General features: G+C 43.7%; 2 non-coding genes across 2 annotated transcripts; both read left to right on the top strand.

The window, feature by feature from the left end:
- The first annotated feature begins 6,568 nt into the window (after window positions 1-6,568).
- Window positions 6,569-6,641, top strand: trnar-ucu. The gene has a single exon. It is a non-coding gene; the product is annotated as a tRNA-Arg (tRNA).
- Window positions 6,642-8,235: 1,594 nt separating this feature from the next.
- Window positions 8,236-8,308, top strand: trnar-ccu. Its single transcript has one exon. It is a non-coding gene; the product is annotated as a tRNA-Arg (tRNA).
- Window positions 8,309-12,500: the final 4,192 nt, after the last annotated feature.

The following is a 12,500-nucleotide window of genomic DNA, read 5'->3' as shown; positions in this document are numbered from 1 at the left end:
CTGCTAAACAGTTTCTTTTAGATTTTAAGTGCGAACAAAATTTTTTTTAAAAATGTGTCGTTTCATGGGCATGTCTCAGTGCCAATATACATTTTTTTTACCTCTTCCAACAGTTCGTATTGGTCATACTGTTTACACAGTACCCCAGTGGCCTAAGACACTGGCCTCCTAAGCCATGGATTGTGAGTTCTAGTCTTTTCTTAAGTGGCTGAGAGCAGAGTGGCGCAGCGGAAGCGTGCTGGGCCCATAACCCAGAGGTCGATGGATCGAAACCATCCTCTGCTAAACAGTTTTCTTTTTAGATTTTAAGTGCAAACAAAAGAAATTAAAAAATGTGTCGTTTCATGGGCATGTCTCAGTGCCAATATACATTTTTTTTACCTCTTCCAACAGTTCGTATTGGTCATACTGTTTACACAGTACCCCAGTGGCCTAAGACACTGGCCTCCTAAGCCATGGATTGTGAGTTCTAGTCTTTTCTTAAGTGGCTGAGAGCAGAGTGGCGCAGCGGAAGCGTGCTGGGCCCATAACCCAGAGGTCGATGGATCGAAACCATCCTCTGCTAAACAGTTTCTTTTTAGATTTTAAGTGCAAACAAAAAAAATTTTTTAAAATGTGTCGTTTCATGGGCATGTCTCAGTGCCAATATACATTTTTTTTACCTCTTCCAACAGTTCGTATTGGTCATACTGTTTACACAGTACCCCAGTGGCCTAAGACACTGGCCTCCTAAGCCATGGATTGTGAGTTCTAGTCTTTTCTTAAGTGGCTGAGAGCAGAGTGGCGCAGCGGAAGCGTGCTGGGCCCATAACCCAGAGGTCGATGGATCGAAACCATCCTCTGCTAAACAGTTTCTTTTTAGATTTTAAGTGCGAACAAAATTTTTTTTAAAATGTGTCGTTTCATGGGCATGTCTCAGTGCCAATATACATTTTTTTTACCTCTTCCAACAGTTCGTATTGGTCATACTGTTTACACAGTACCCCAGTGGCCTAAGACACTGGCCTCCTAAGCCATGGATTGTGAGTTCTAGTCTTTTCTTAAGTGGCTGAGAGCAGAGTGGCGCAGCGGAAGCGTGCTGGGCCCATAACCCAGAGGTCGATGGATCGAAACCATCCTCTGCTAAACAGTTTCTTTTTAGATTTTAAGTGCAAACAAAATTTTTTTTAAAAATGTGTCGTTTCATGGGGCATGTCTCAGTGCCAATATACATTTTTTTTACCTCTTCCAACAGTTCGTATTGGTCATACTGTTTACACAGTACCCCAGTGGCCTAAGACACTGGCCTCCTAAGCCATGGATTGTGAGTTCTAGTCTTTTCTTAAGTGGCTGAGAGCAGAGTGGCGCAGCGGAAGCGTGCTGGGCCCATAACCCAGAGGTCGATGGATCGAAACCATCCTCTGCTAAACAGTTTCTTTTTAGATTTTAAGTGCAAACAAAATTTTTTTTAAAAATGTGTCGTTTCATGGGCATGTCTCAGTGCCAATATACATTTTTTTTACCTCTTCCAACAGTTCGTATTGGTCATACTGTTTACACAGTACCCCAGTGGCCTAAGACACTGGCCTCCTAAGCCATGGATTGTGAGTTCTAGTCTTTTCTTAAGTGGCTGAGAGCAGAGTGGCGCAGCGGAAGCGTGCTGGGCCCATAACCCAGAGGTCGATGGATCGAAACCATCCTCTGCTACAGTTTCTTTTTAGATTTTAAGTGCGAACAAAATTTTTTTTAAATGTGTCGTTTCATGGGCATGTCTCAGTGCCAATATACATTTTTTTTACCTCTTCCAACAGTTCGTATTGGTCATACTGTTTACACAGTACCCCAGTGGCCTAAGACACTGGCCTCCTAAGCCATGGATTGTGAGTTCTAGTCTTTTCTTAAGTGCTGAGAGCAGAGTGGCGCAGCGGAAGCGTGCTGGGCCCATAACCCAGAGGTCGATGGATCGAAACCATCCTCTGCTAAACAGTTTCTTTTAGATTTTAAGTGCAAACAAAATTTTTTTTAAAAATGTGTCGTTTCATGGGCATGTCTCAGTGCCAATATACATTTTTTTTACCTCTTCCAACAGTTCGTATTGGTCATACTGTTTACACAGTACCCCAGTGGCCTAAGACACTGGCCTCCTAAGCCATGGATTGTGAGTTCTAGTCTTTTCTTAAGTGGCTGAGAGCAGAGTGGCGCAGCAGCGAGCGTGCTGGGCCCATAACCCAGAGGTCGATGGATCGAAACCATCCTCTGCTAAACAGTTTCTTTTTAGATTTTAAGTGCAAACAAAAGAAATTAAAAAATGTGTCGTTTCATGGGCATGTCTCAGTGCCAATATACATTTTTTTTACCTCTTCCAACAGTTCGTATTGGTCATACTGTTTACACAGTACCCCAGTGGCCTAAGACACTGGCCTCCTAAGCCATGGATTGTGAGTTCTAGTCTTTTCTTAAGTGGCTGAGAGCAGAGTGGCGCAGCGGAAGCGTGCTGGGCCCATAACCCAGAGGTCGATGGATCGAAACCATCCTCTGCTAAACAGTTTCTTTTTAGATTTTAAGTGCGAACAAAATTTTTTAAAAATGTGTCGTTTCATGGGCATGTCTCAGTGCCAATATACATTTTTTTTTTACCTCTTCCAACAGTTCGTATTGGTCATACTGTTTACACAGTACCCCAGTGGCCTAAGACACTGGCCTCCTCCTAAGCCATGGATTGTGAGTTCTAGTCTTTTCTTAAGTGGCTGAGAGCAGAGTGGCGCAGCGGAAGCGTGCTGGGCCCATAACCCAGAGGTCGATGGATCGAAACCATCCTCTGCTAAACAGTTTCTTTTTAGATTTTAAGTGCAAACAAAAAAATTAAAAAAATGTGTCGTTTCATGGGCATGTCTCAGTGCCAATATACATTTTTTTTACCTCTTCCAACAGTTCGTATTGGTCATACTGTTTACACAGTACCCCAGTGGCCTAAGACACTGGCCTCCTAAGCCATGGATTGTGAGTTCTAGTCTTTTCTTAAGTGGCTGAGAGCAGAGTGGCGCAGCGGAAGCGTGCTGGGCCCATAACCCAGAGGTCGATGGATCGAAACCATCCTCTGCTAAACAGTTTCTTTTTAGATTTTAAGTGCGAACAAAATTTAAAAAAAATGTGTCGTTTCATGGGCATGTCTCAGTGCCAATATACATTTTTTTTACCTCTTCCAACAGTTCGTATTGGTCATACTGTTTACACAGTACCCCAGTGGCCTAAGACACTGGCCTCCTAAGCCATGGATTGTGAGTTCTAGTCTTTTCTTAAGTGGCTGAGAGCAGAGTGGCGCAGCGGAAGCGTGCTGGGCCCATAACCCAGAGGTCGATGGATCGAAACCATCCTCTGCTAAACAGTTTCTTTTTAGATTTTAAGTGCAAACAAAAAAATTTTTTTAAAATGTGTCGTTTCATGGGCATGTCTCAGTGCCAATATACATTTTTTTTTACCTCTTCCAACAGTTCGTATTGGTCATACTGTTTACACAGTACCCCAGTGGCCTAAGACACTGGCCTCCTAAGCCATGGATTGTGAGTTCTAGTCTTTTCTTAAGTGGCTGAGAGCAGAGTGGCGCAGCGGAAGCGTGCTGGGCCCATAACCCAGAGGTCGATGGATCGAAACCATCCTCTGCTAAACAGTTTCTTTTTAGATTTTAAGTGCGAACAAAATTTTTAAAAAATGTGTCGTTCATGGGCATGTCTCAGTGCCAATATACATTTTTTTTTTACCTCTTCCAACAGTTCGTATTGGTCATACTGTTTACACAGTACCCCAGTGGCCTAAGACACTGGCCTCCTAAGCCATGGATTGTGAGTTCTAGTCTTTTCTTAAGTGGCTGAGAGCAGAGTGGCGCAGCGGAAGCGTGCTGGGCCCATAACCCAGAGGTCGATGGATCGAAACCATCCTCTGCTAAACAGTTTCTTTTTAGATTTTAAGTGCAAACAAAAAAATTTTTAAAAATGTGTCGTTTCATGGGCATGTCTCAGTGCCAATATACATTTTTTTTTACCTCTTCCAACAGTTCGTATTGGTCATACTGTTTACACAGTACCCCAGTGGCCTAAGACACTGGCCTCCTAAGCCATGGATTGTGAGTTCTAGTCTTTTCTTAAGTGGCTGAGAGCAGAGTGGCGCAGCGGAAGCGTGCTGGGCCCATAACCCAGAGGTCGATGGATCGAAACCATCCTCTGCTAAACATTTTCTTTTTAGATTTTAAGTGCGAACAACATTTTTTTTAAATGTGTCGTTTCATGGGCATGTCTCAGTTCCATTATACATTTTTTTGACCTCTTCCAACAGTTCGTATTGGTCATACTGTTTACACAGTACCCCAGTGGCCTAAGACACTGGCCTCCTAAGCCATGGATTGTGAGTTCTAGTCTTTTCTTATTGTGGCTGAGAGCAGAGTGGCGCAGCGGAAGCGTGCTGGGCCCATAACCCAGAGGTCGATGGATCGAAACCATCCTCTGCTAAACAGTTTCCTTTTAGATTTTAAGTGCAAACAAAATTTTTTTTTAAAATGTGTCGTTTCATGGGCATGTCTCAGTTCCATTATACATTTTTTTTACCTCTTCCAACAGTTCGTATTGGTCATACTGTTTACACAGTACCCCAGTGGCCTAAGACACTGGCCTCCTAAGCCATGGATTGTGAGTTCTAGTCTTTTCTTAAGTGGCTGAGAGCAGAGTGGCGCAGCGGAAGCGTGCTGGGCCCATAACCCAGAGGTCGATGGATCGAAACCATCCTCTGCTGAACAGTTTCTTTTTAGATTTTAAGTACGAACAAAATTTTTAAAAAATGGGTCGTTTCATGGGCATGTCTCAGTGCCAATATACATTTTTTTGACTCTTCCAACAGTTCGTATTGGTCATACTGTTTACACAGTACCCCAGTGGCCTAAGACACTGGCCTCCTAAGCCATGGATTGTGAGTTCTAGTCTTTTCTTAAGTGGCTGAGAGCAGAGTGGCGCAGCGGAAGCGTGCTGGGCCCATAACCCAGAGGTCGATGGATCGAAACCATCCTCTGCTAAACAGTTTCCTTTTAGATTTTAAGTGCAAACAAAAGAAATTTTAAAAAATGTGTCGTTTCATGGGCATGTCTCAGTGCCAATATACATTTTTTTTACCTCTTCCAACAGTTCGTATTGGTCATACTGTTTACACAGTACCCCAGTGGCCTAAGACACTGGCCTCCTAAGCCATGGATTGTGAGTTCTAGTCTTTTCTTAAGTGGCTGAGAGCAGAGTGGCGCAGCGGAAGCGTGCTGGGCCCATAACCCAGAGGTCGATGGATCGAAACCATCCTCTGCTAAACAGTTTCTTTTTAGATTTTAAGTGCGAACAAAATTTTTTTTAAATGTGTCGTTTCATGGGCATGTCTCAGTGCCAATATACATTTTTTTTACCTCTTCCAACAGTTCGTATTGGTCATACTGTTTACACAGTACCCCAGTGGCCTAAGACACTGGCCTCCTAAGCCATGGATTGTGAGTTCTAGTCTTTTCTTAAGTGCTGAGAGCAGAGTGGCGCAGCGGAAGCGTGCTGGGCCCATAACCCAGAGGTCGATGGATCGAAACCATCCTCTGCTAAACACTTTCTTTTTAGATTTTAAGTGCGAACAACATTTTTTAAAAAATGTGTCGTTTCATGGGCATGTCTCAGTTCCATTATACATTTTTTTGACCTCTTCCAACAGTTCGTTCGTTGGTCATACTGTTTACACAGTACCCCAGTGGCCTAAGACACTGGCCTCCTAAGCCATGGATTGTGAGTTCTAGTCTTTTCTTAAGTGGCTGAGAGCAGAGTGGCACAGAGGAAGCGTGCTGTGCCCATAACCCAAAGGTCGATGGATCGAAACCATCCTCTGCTAAATAGTTTCCTTTTAGATTTTAAGTGCAAACAAAAAATTTTTTTAAAATGTGTCGTTTCATGGGCATGTCTCAGTGCCAATATACATTTTTTTTACCTCTTCCAACAGTTCGTATTGGTCATACTGTTTACACAGTACCCCAGTGGCCTAAGACACTGGCCTCCTAAGCCATGGATTGTGAGTTCTAGTCTTTTCTTAAGTGGCTGAGAGCAGAGTGGCGCAGCGGAAGCGTGCTGGGCCCATAACCCAGAGGTCGATGGATCGAAACCATCCTCTGCTAAACTGTTTGTTTTTTTAGATTTTAAGTGCAAACAAAAAATATAAAAAAATGTGTCTTTTCATGGGCATGTCTCAGTGCCAATATACATTTTTTTACCTCTTCCAACAGTTCGTATTGGTCATACTGTTTACACAGTACACCAGTGGCCTAAGACACTGGCCTCCTAAGCCATGGATTGTGAGTTCTAGTCTTTTCTTAAGTGGCTGAGAGCAGAGTGGCGCGGAAGCGTGCTGGGCCCATAACCCAGAGGTCGATGGATTGAAACCATCCTCTGCTAAACTGTTTGTTTTTAAAAATGAAACGCAAACAGAAATGAGAAAGCTAAATTTCATTTGCGTCTCTCAGTGCTATCCAGTACACATTGTTTTTACTGCTTCTATCAGTTCGTACTGTTTGCAGAAGGTAAACAGTGCCCCAGTGGCCTAATGGATAAGGCACTGGCCTTCTAAGCCAGGGATTGTGGGTTCAAGTCCCACCTGGGGTGGAAGGAAGCATAGTGGCGCAGCGGAAGCGTGCTGTGCCCATAACCCAGAGGTCGATGGATCGAAACCATCCTCTGCTGAACAGTTTCTTTTTAGATTTTAAGTACGAACAAAATAAAAAAAATGGGTCGTTTCATGGGCATGTCTCAGTGCCAATATACATTTTTTTTTACCTCTTCCAACAGTTCGTATTGGTCATACTGTTTACACAGTACCCCAGTGGCCTAAGACACTGGCCTCCTAAGCCATGGATTGTGAGTTCTAGTCTTTTCTTAAGTGGCTGAGAGCAGAGTGGCGCAGCGGAAGCGTGCTGGGCCCATAACCCAGAGGTCGATGGATCGAAACCATCCTCTGCTAAACAGTTTTTCTTTTTAGATTTTAAGTGCAAACAAAATTTTTTTTAAAAAATGTGTCGTTTCATGGGCATGTCTCAGTTCCATTATACATTTTTTTTACCTCTTCCAACAGTTCGTATTGGTCATACTGTTTACACAGTACCCCAGTGGCCTAAGACACTGGCCTCCTAAGCCATGGATTGTGAGTTCTAGTCTTTTCTTAAGTTGCTGAGAGCAGAGTGGCGCAGCGGAAGCGTGCTGGGCCCATAACCCAGAGGTCGATGGATCGAAACCATCCTCTGCTAAACAGTTTCTTTTTAGATTTTAAGTGCGAACAACATTTTTAAAAAATGTGTCGTTTCATGGGCATGTCTCAGTTCCATTATACATTTTTTTTACCTCTTCCAACAGTTCGTATTGGTCATACTGTTTACACAGTACCCCAGTGGCCTAAGACACTGGCCTCCTAAGCCATGGATTGTGAGTTCTAGTCTTTTCTTAAGTGGCTGAGAGCAGAGTGGCGCAGCGGAAGCGTGCTGGGCCCATAACCCAGAGGTCGATGGATCGAAACCATCCTCTGCTAAACAGTTTCTTTTAGATTTTAAGTGCAAACAAAAAAATTAAAAAATGTGTCGTTTCATGGGCATGTCTCAGTGCCAATATACATTTTTTTTACCTCTTCCAACAGTTCGTATTGGTCATACTGTTTACACAGTACCCCAGTGGCCTAAGACACTGGCCTCCTAAGCCATGGATTGTGAGTTCTAGTCTTTTCTTAAGTGGCTGAGAGCAGAGTGGCGCAGCGGAAGCGTGCTGGGCCCATAACCCAGAGGTCGATGGATCGAAACCATCCTCTGCTAAACAGTTTCTTTTTAGATTTTAAGTGCAAACAAAAAAAAAAATGTGTCGTTTCATGGGCATGTCTCAGTGCCAATATACATTTTTTTACCTCTTCCAACAGTTCGTATTGGTCATACTGTTTACACAGTACCCCAGTGGCCTAAGACACTGGCCTCCTAAGCCATGGATTGTGAGTTCTAGTCTTTTCTTAAGTGGCTGAGAGCAGAGTGGCGCAGCGGAAGCGTGCTGGGCCCATAACCCAGAGGTCGATGGATTGAAACCATCCTCTGCTAAACTGTTTGTTTTTAAAAATGAAACGCAAACAGAAATGAGAAAGCTAAATTTCATTTGCGTCTCTCAGTGCTATCCAGTACACATTGTTTTTACTGCTTCTATCAGTTCGTACTGTTTGGTAAACAGTGCCCCAGTGGCCTAATGGATAAGGCACTGGCCTCCTAAGCCAGGGATTGTGGGTTCAAGTCCCATCTGGGGTGGAAGGAAGCAGAGTGGCGCAGCGGAAGCGTGCTGGGCCCATAACCCAGAGGTCGATGGATCGAAACCATCCTCTGCTAAACAGTTTCTTTTTAGATTTTAAGTGCGAACAAAATTTTTTTTAAATGTGTCGTTTCATGGGCATGTCTCAGTGCCAATATACATTTTTTTTACCTCTTCCAACAGTTCGTATTGGTCATACTGTTTACACAGTACCCCAGTGGCCTAAGACACTGGCCTCCTAAGCCATGGATTGTGAGTTCTAGTCTTTTCCTAAGTGCTGAGAGCAGAGTGGCGCAGCGGAAGCGTGCTGGGCCCATAACCCAGAGGTCGATGGATCGAAACCATCCTCTGCTAAACAGTTTCTTTTTAGATTTTAAGTGCAACAAAATTTTTAAAAAATGTGTCGTTTCATCATGGCATGTCTCAGTTCCATTATACATTTTTTTTACCTCTTCCAACAGTTCGTATTGGTCATACTGTTTACACAGTACCCCAGTGGCCTAAGACACTGGCCTCCTAAGCCATGGATTGTGAGTTCTAGTCTTTTCTTAAGTGCTGAGAGCAGAGTGGCGCAGCGGAAGCGTGCTGGGCCCATAACCCAGAGGTCGATGGATCGAAACCATCCTCTGCTAAACAGTTTCTTTTTAGATTTTAAGTGCGAACAACATTTTTTTTAAAAAATGTGTCGTTTCATGGGCATGTCTCAGTGCCAATATACGTTTTTTTTTTACCTCTTCCAACAGTTCGTATTGGTCATACTGTTTACACAGTACCCCAGTGGCCTAAGACACTGGCCTCCTAAGCCATGGATTGTGAGTTCTAGTCTTTTCTTAAGTGGCTGAGAGCAGAGTGGCGCAGCGGAAGCGTGCTGGGCCCATAACCCAGAGGTCGATGGATCGAAACCATCCTCTGCTAAACAGTTTCTTTTTAGATTTTAAGTGCAAACAAAAAATTTTTTAAAATGTGTCGTTTCATGGGCATGTCTCAGTGCCAATATACATTTTTTTACCTCTTCCAACAGTTCGTATTGGTCATACTGTTTACACAGTACCCCAGTGGCCTAAGACACTGGCCTCCTAAGCCATGGATTGTGAGTTCTAGTCTTTTCTTAAGTGGCTGAGAGCAGAGTGGCGCAGCGGAAGCGTGCTGGGCCCATAACCCAGAGGTCGATGGATCGAAACCATCCTCTGCTAAACAGTTTCTTTTTAGATTTTAAGTGCAAACAAACAAAAAAAAATGTGTCGTTTCATGGGCATGTCTCAGTGCCAATATACATTTTTTTTACCTCTTCCAACAGTTCGTATTGGTCATACTGTTTACACAGTACCCCAGTGGCCTAAGACACTGGCCTCCTAAGCCATGGATTGTGAGTTCTAGTCTTTTCTAAGTGGCTGAGAGCAGAGTGGCGCAGCGCGTGGGCCCATAACCCAGAGGTCGATGGATCGAAACCATCCTCTGCTAAACAGTTTCTTTTTAGATTTTAAGTGCGAACAAAATTTTTTTTAAAAAATGTGTCGTTTCATGGGCATGTCTCAGTGCCAATATACATTTTTTTTACCTCTTCCAACAGTTCGTATTGGTCATACTGTTTACACAGTACCCCAGTGGCCTAAGACACTGGCCTCCTAAGCCATGGATTGTGAGTTCTAGTCTTTTCTTAAGTGCTGAGAGCAGAGTGGCGCAGCGGAAGTGCTGGGCCCATAACCCAGAGGTCGATGGATCGAAACCATCCTCTGCTAAACAGTTTTCTTTTTAGATTTTAAGTGCGAACAACATTTTTTTTAAAAAATGTGTCGTTTCATGGGCATGTCTCAGTTCCATTATACATTTTTTTTACCTCTTCCAACAGTTCGTATTGGTCATACTGTTTACACAGTACCCCAGTGGCCTAAGACACTGGCCTCCTAAGCCATGGATTGTGAGTTCTAGTCTTTTCTTAAGTGGCTGAGAGCAGAGTGGCGCAGCGGAAGCGTGCTGGGCCCATAACCCAGAGGTCGATGGATCGAAACCATCCTCTGCTAAACAGTTTCTTTTTAGATTTTAAGTGCAAACAAAAAAATAAAAAAATGTGTCGTTTCATGGGCATGTCTCAGTGCCAATATACATTTTTTTTACCTCTTCCAACAGTTCGTATTGGTCATACTGTTTACACAGTACCCCAGTGGCCTAAGACACTGGCCTCCTAAGCCATGGATTGTGAGTTCTAGTCTTTTCTTAAGTGGCTGAGAGCAGAGTGGCGCAGCGGAAGCGTGCTGGGCCCATAACCCAGAGGTCGATGGATCGAAACCATCCTCTGCTAAACAGTTTCTTTTTAGATTTTAAGTGCAAACAAAAAATTTTTAAAAAATGTGTCGTTTCATGGGCATGTCTCAGTGCCAATATACATTTTTTTTACCTCTTCCAACAGTTCGTATTGGTCATACTGTTTACACAGTACCCCAGTGGCCTAAGACACTGGCCTCCTAAGCCATGGATTGTGAGTTCTAGTCTTTTCTTAAGTGGCTGAGAGCAGAGTGGCGCAGCGGAAGCGTGCTGGGCCCATAACCCAGAGGTCGATGGATCGAAACCATCCTCTGCTAAACTGTTTGTTTTTAAAAATGAAACGCAAACAGAAATGAGAAAGCATTTCATTTGCGTGCTCAGTGCTATCCAACACATTGTTTTTACTTTCTATCAGTTCGTATGTTTGCAGAGGTAAACAGTGCCCCAGTGGCCTAATGGATAAGGCACTGGCCTTCTAAAGGGATTGTGGGTTCAAGTCCCATCTGGGGTGGAAGGAAGCAGAGTGGCGCAGCGGAGCAGTGGCGCAGCGGAAGCGTGCTGGGCCCATAACCCAGAGGTCGATGGATCGAAACCATCCTCTGCTAAACAGTTTCTTTTTAGATTTTAAGTGCGAACAACATTTTTTTTAAAAATGTGTCGTTTCATTGTCTCAGTGCCAATATACATTTTTTTTACCTCTTCCAACAGTTCGTATTGGTCATACTGTTTACACAGTACCCCAGTGGCCTAAGACACTGGCCTCCTAAGCCATGGATTGTGAGTTCTAGTCTTTTCTTAAGTGGCTGAGAGCAGAGTGGCGCAGCGGAAGCGTGCTGGGCCCATAACCCAGAGGTCGATGGATCGAAACCATCCTCTGCTAAACATTTTCTTTTTAGATTTTAAGTGCGAACAACATTTTTTTTAAATGTGTCGTTTCATGGGCATGTCTCAGTTCCATTATACATTTTTTTGACCTCTTCCAACAGTTCGTATTGGTCATACTGTTTACACAGTACCCCAGTGGCCTAAGACACTGGCCTCCTAAGCCATGGATTGTGAGTTCTAGTCTTTTCTTAAGTGGCTGAGAGCAGAGTGGCGCAGCGGAAGCGTGCTGGGCCCATAACCCAGAGGTCGATGGATCGAAACCATCCTCTGCTAAACAGTTTCCTTTTAGATTTTAAGTGCAAACAAAAAAATAAAAAAATGTGTCGTTTCATGGGCATGTCTCAGTGCCAATATACATTTTTTTTACCTCTTCCAACAGTTCGTATTGGTCATACTGTTTACACAGTACCCCAGTGGCCTAAGACACTGGCCTCCTAAGCCATGGATTGTGAGTTCTAGTCTTTTGTTAAGTGGCTGAGAGCAGAGTGGCGCAGCGGAAGCGTGCTGGGCCCATAACCCAGAGGTCGATGGATCGAAACCATCCTCTGCTAAACTGTTTGTTTTTAAAAATGAAACGCAAACAGAAATGAGAAAGCTAAATTTCATTTGCCTCAGTGCTATCCAGTACACATTGTTTTTACTGCTTCTATCAGTTCGTACTGTTTGCAGAAGTAAACAGTGCCCCAGTGGCCTAATGGATAAGGCACTGGCCTGGCCTCTAAGCCAGGGATTGTGGGTTCAAGTCCCATCTGGGGTGGAAGGAAGCAGAGTGAGTGTGCTGGGCCCATAACCCAGAGGTCGATGGATCGAAACCATCCTCTGCTAAACAGTTTCTTTTTAGATTTTAAGTGCGAACAAAATTTTTTTTTTAAAAAATGTGTCGTTTCATGGGCATGTCTCAGTGCCAATATACATTTTTTTTTACCTCTTCCAACAGTTCGTATTGGTCATACTGTTTACACAGTACCCCAGTGGCCTAAGACACTGGCCTCCTAAGCCATGGATTGTGAGTTCTAGTCTTTTCTTAAGTGGCTGAGAGCAGAG

The sequence above is a fragment of the Oncorhynchus gorbuscha genome, linkage group LG15, assembly GCF_021184085.1.
Source record: "Oncorhynchus gorbuscha isolate QuinsamMale2020 ecotype Even-year linkage group LG15, OgorEven_v1.0, whole genome shotgun sequence".
In the NCBI taxonomy this organism is placed as follows: domain Eukaryota; kingdom Metazoa; phylum Chordata; class Actinopteri; order Salmoniformes; family Salmonidae; genus Oncorhynchus; species Oncorhynchus gorbuscha.
This window is presented reverse-complemented; position numbering and strand designations above follow the sequence as displayed.